Consider the following 5,844-nt stretch of genomic DNA (forward strand, 5'->3'; position numbering starts at 1 on the left):
CATCTTGCTCAAATTTCAAATCTTTCAAAATTCTCCTGAGCCAAACTGCTTCACATGCTGCATCTGTGGCAGCTATATACTCTGCTTCTGCCGAAGACAATGCTACAGATTTTTGCTTTCTTGAGCTCCATGATATCACATTTGATCCTAGGCAAAAGATATATCCAGAGGTGCTTTTTCGGTCATCCACCGATCCTGCCCAATCACTGTCTGTAAACCCGATGAGCTTGCAATTATTTTCCTTCTTAAACTCAATTCCATGATTCTTTGTACCCATGAGGTATCTTAAGATTCTTTTTGCTGCTGCCAAATGAATCTTACTAGGTTCATTCAAAAATCTGGAAAGCAAGCTTACCGAATGCGTGATATCTGGCCTTGTGTTGAGATAGATCAAAGAACCAATCAATTTCCTGTAGAGAGTGGAATCAACCTTTTCACAATCATCATTAACCTGAAATTTTTCATTCAATGCCATAGGAATGGAGACTGGCTTGCATTTGCTCATGTTGAATTTTTTCAGAAGATCTTCAATGTATCTTTCTTGAGATAGAAAAAATCTTCCAGGACTTTGCTTGACTTGAATTCCAAGAAAGTATTTCATGAGTCCCAAGTCTGTCATCTCAAAATCTTTCATCATTTTATTTTTGAATTCTTCCACCATGGCTTTATTGGTTCCAAAGTAGATGAGATCATCAACATAGAGACATACAACCAAGAAATCCTTTTCAACACTCTTCACATAGAGAGATGATTCACTTGTGCTTCGATTGAAGCCGTTTTTGATGAAATAGCTATTGATTTTGCTATTCCATGCTCGGGGTGCTTGTCTCAACCCATATAATGCTTTCTTGAGTCGAAATACCTTGTTTTCTTTACCTTTGATCTCAAAACCTTCGGGTTGCTCGACGTACACTTCTTCTTGAATCTCTCCATTTAAGAATGCCGATTTTACATCAAGTTGGAAAACATTTACTTCCAACTGCGCTGCTATGGTTAAAACAGTACGGATTGTCTCCATTCTTGCAACCGGAGCAAATGTTTTTGTGAAATCAACTCCTGGTTGTTGAGAATATCCTTTTGCAACCAGTCGAGACTTGTGTTTTTGAATCGATCCATCCTCATTGTATTTTATTTTGTAGACCCATTTTAGACCAATGGTTTTTTTCCTCTAGGCAAGTCAACAAGCTCCCACGTTTGGTTTTTCTCAATTGTGGACAATTCTTCTTCCATTGATTTTGTCCAACACTTATCTTTTGATGCTTCTTCAAAAGATTGCGGCTCACACGAGAACAATCCAAGCTCACATGAATCGTAGATGTCACTTAGTAATCTTGTCTTTCTTGGAGAGCTTTCAGAATCAGATTCTTGATTTGTAGGAAATTTTGGTGTAGAAGCTTGAGATGTACCAATTTGAGAAGTTACTGGATTATCAAATTGATGTGATGCCATGTCAACAGTTTCTTTCTCTTTCCAATCCCAAGTAGCTTTCTCATCAAAAACAATATCTCGAGATACAATAATTTTGTTTGTTGATGGATTTAGCAAACGATATCCCTTGGATTCATCGCTGTAGCCAATGAACACAAGTTTCTGGCCTTTCTCATCAAATTTCTCGCGATCTTGGGATGGTATAAGTGCATAAGAAATGCTGCCAAATATTCTAAAATGATCAACTCCTGGCTTTTTCTTGTACCAAGCTTCAAACGGGGTTTTATTTCTGACAGCTTTGGTTGGTGATCGATTGAGAATATATATAGCTGTGTGTACAGCTTCAGCCCAATACATATTTGGAATTCCCTTGCCTTTTAGCATGCTTCTTGCCATCTCCACAATCGTGCGATTTTTTCTCTCAGCTACTCCATTTTGTTGAGGACATCTGCTAACTGTCAACTGTCTTTTAATGCCATTAATTTTACAATATTCCATGAAAGGATTGTAGAGAAATTCTCCTCCCCGATCAGTCCTCAAACTCTTCATAAGAAATCCACTTTGTCTTTCAACAAAAGCTTTAAATTGTAGAAAAACAGAGAATGCTTCAGATTTTTGACTGAGGAAATAAATCCACATCATTCTTGTGAAATCATCCACAAAGATAATAAAATATCTCTTGTTTCCTGGAGTAGGAGTCTGCATTGGCCCACAAATATCTGAATGTACAAGTTCAAGTGGTGATTTTGCTCGCCATGAAGCTTTTGGAAATGGAAGATTGTGCAACTTACCATAAACACAACCTTCACAGACGTCATCCATCATTTGAATATTAGGAAGTCCGATCACCATATTTTTCTCCTTGAGCAATTGAAGACCCCGTCGATTTAGATGACCATATCTCAAATGCCATAGATTAGACAAATCTGCATTCTCAACCTTAAGTGCAGAGTCACTGTTTAGTGGCAGTATAACAGGAAAAGTTTTGTTCTTCATCTCAACATTCGCCACAATATTATTTTTCTTTTTATCAAAAATTCTGCACCTTCCATCATCAAAATGGACTGAAAAATCCTTTTGTATAAGTTGTCCAATGCTTAAGAGATTGTACGAAAGACTTGGAACAAACAAAACATCGGTAATGAGTTTTTTGTTACCTCCGGAAGTCTGGACAACAACGGTTCCTTTTCCTTCAGCATTCCTATAGGTTCCATCACCAAGAATGATGCTTGAGCTGATGTTTGGGTTGAGCTCTACAAACATATCTTTATTTCCTGTCATGTGATTACTTGCACCGCTATCCAAATACCATTGATGTTTTGACTCATTGTCATCATTTTGAGAATAAAACAGAATCTCATGAATTTCTTTTGAAAAATTCACTGCATCTTCTTTTTTCTCCTTATTTTGAAACCAACAATCCCTCTGTGAATGGTTAGGAATTTTGCATATCTTGCATTTAAAATAGCAATCCTTTGACTCATGATTTGGTTTTTTGCAAATAATGCAAGATTGAGAGTTACTGTATTGTTGTGGTGCCTTGACTTTCCAATTGTTTTGCTTCTCATTTTTCTTCCACTTCCCAAATTTTTCTTTCCTGTATTTTGAACCACCAATTTTTGAATCTCCATGATTTCTCGAAACTGCTACTGCTGCTTGCCTAGATTGGAAGGCTTGATCTGTTGATGGAGTACTCAAACGGTTAATTCTTTGCTCATGTGCAAAAAGTGAACCTGTCAATTCATACATAGTCATTTTTGACAAGTCCTTTGATTCTTCGATCGCAGCAGCGGCATGATCGAACTTAGGAGGAAGACTTCGAAGAATTTTTTCAACTACCCTTTTATCTTCAATCTTGTCTCCATTACTTTTTATTTGGTTGACAATATTCGAGACTTGTGAAGAAAAATCTTGTACCGTCTCTCTTTCCTCCATTTTTAAATTATCAAAATCCTTCCACAAAGATTGGAGCTGTAATGCAATTGTCTTCTCCGTGCCTTGAAATTCTTGCTTCAATATCTCCCAAGCTTATTTAGCCTTTTTTATATTAAAAATACGAGGAAAAATAGTTTTCCCTACTCCTTGTTGAATATAACGTAGCGCCAATGCATCTCTCTTTTTATATTCTTTTTGAAATTTTGAGTATCCTTCATCTTCTTTGCTTGGTTCTTCGAGTTCTTCATCATCAATCACATCCCAAAGATCCAAGGAGATGAAGAAAGTCTGCATTTGGCTGCTCCAAAACGCATAATGTACTCCTTCAAAAATTGGAACCTGACTTGGAGAGTAAGCAAATAAAGTGGATGTCATTTTGCCTTTTCAAAAAAAAATGCTGCAACCACCCTTTAGAATAGTTTCTACGATATTTCAAGTCTTTAGTGAAGAAAGGTGAAAATCTGGATGCAAAGAACAAGTCTGGAAAAAACTGCTTAGGATCTTGCAAGTAGTGAAGAAGAGGGAAAAGGGTAAACAAGAATCTGCACACGAGGGAACCACAAAGACGGTTGAAGATGGCTCTGATACCAAATTTGTTGGGTTCGGAAGCATAAAAATAAGAATTTTATTGACTGAATTTTGAGAGTAGCTACAGCACACTCCTATATTTTGTTGTTGTTTTTCTTACTTCTCTTCTTTTTTACTTCACGTACATGAGAGCCAATTTATAGTTAAACAAAGACATTTAAACTTAATCAACAATATTAAAATGATGACCATTCCCGAGACTAACACTTCATTCTTCCAGCCTTGACCATCCTTTCATATGCAATTCTAGAAGGTTATTGACATCCTTTGATTTCCCAAGATTGCAAATTAATTCAATTTATCATATTTTAGGACTGTTGTTCACTTTGAATTGATCCGGAAGGAAAGGAGTGTGAAGGAAGTTGATACCCTAAAAAAATGCTGAAATGGGCAGAAATAGATGTCATCTTAGAGGCTCTACAATGGTGAGACTTCATCGAGTTGGAGTTTAAAGAAAGTATCATGCGATACTTGATTCAACAGAAGAGAGACAATTTTGTTGTCCACTGCCAGATCAAGTTCCAACTTCCGCAGCCAATGCCATCATCTCCAGTCCAGCCGGTGGTGATTTGGAACACCAAATCAATCAGTCATCTTCTTCTCTAGATGAATTTCTATATGAAAGATCACACTCTCAGACCAAGACTCCATTTGATCATCTGATGTCTTAACTAGTCTCGTTCTCTCAAGCCGTAAATGATATTGAAGTCAAGAACTATGCTCATCGAGTGATGTTCGATAGCTTTCATGTTCAAGTAATCAAGAATTTTTCTGCCATTGAATCCTAGTTCTGCCTAACCAAGAGTGATCAGACTCAAATCAAAAGTCAATTTGTTTCCACGAACTTTCAGCTCAGATATCTCGAAGTCAATATCATCTGGAGACTGAGATGAAAGTTTGAGTTGCCCAAGTCAGACATCATAAATATGCACAAGAGCTTCAAAACTATGGGCTGCAAGTTACAAGAAATTCTTGATTACATGCAACTTGGTGATGCCATAAAAATGGAAATGGTGGTGGACTACAAGAAAATAGAAGAGAAGAAACGTCGTGCTGAGAGAGCAAGATATGAAGAGTATAAGAGATTAGATGAGATGAGATGAGAAGGTAGAACGAGGATGACAGAAGAAGATGAGGTGGCAGCGGTGGTGGTGGAAGGTACAAAAGATAAATATTTTTTGTTTTTCTTAGGTGTATTAGGCCTTATTTTTTTCTCTTGCACCTATACAAATGACAATTCATTTGCTCAATGAAAGTCATTTTCTTCTATACATATTTTATATTGATTACTATAAAAAAAATTTATATAGATTTGCAGCCTGATTTTGCCATCACCAAAAAAGATAAAAATGTTATAATATTTATATTACCCTAAGTTTTAGTGATTGACAAAATAACAACATCGAGATGTTTTAAGTTCAGCCACTCTTTTATTGTATGTTTAGGTTTTCATACCGCTGAGTTCAAGTCATTCAGACAAGAACATTAAAAGATCAATATGCTTTGGCAAGATCATCTATACTCTAGCTGCAAGATATCATCTATACTACAGCTTCAAGATATCATCTATCAAACTGACCGGAAGAACACGTGTTCAAATTGTTGAAGATCCAACCAAACTGCCACCAATCATAAAAGTGGTATTTAATATAGGATGTTGAAATCAAGTCGTTCAAACATCTTTCTCATATAGAATTATTTAATATTATCCTACAAACTCTCAAATGACATAAAGATACTTATTTCGGTCGTGATGTGTCAATTTTTTAATAAGCAAGAGCTTAAAGTCGCAAAATCACANTCGTAAATTTTAATTTTTTTAAAAAAATATGATTAATTAATATTGCCTACATTTTTATATATTGTATGCCTGAAAAAATATTTATTGTATAT

The sequence above is a fragment of the Primulina huaijiensis genome, chromosome 2 (genome assembly GCF_012295235.1).
Source record: "Primulina huaijiensis isolate GDHJ02 chromosome 2, ASM1229523v2, whole genome shotgun sequence".
In the NCBI taxonomy this organism is placed as follows: Eukaryota; Viridiplantae; Streptophyta; class Magnoliopsida; order Lamiales; family Gesneriaceae; genus Primulina; species Primulina huaijiensis.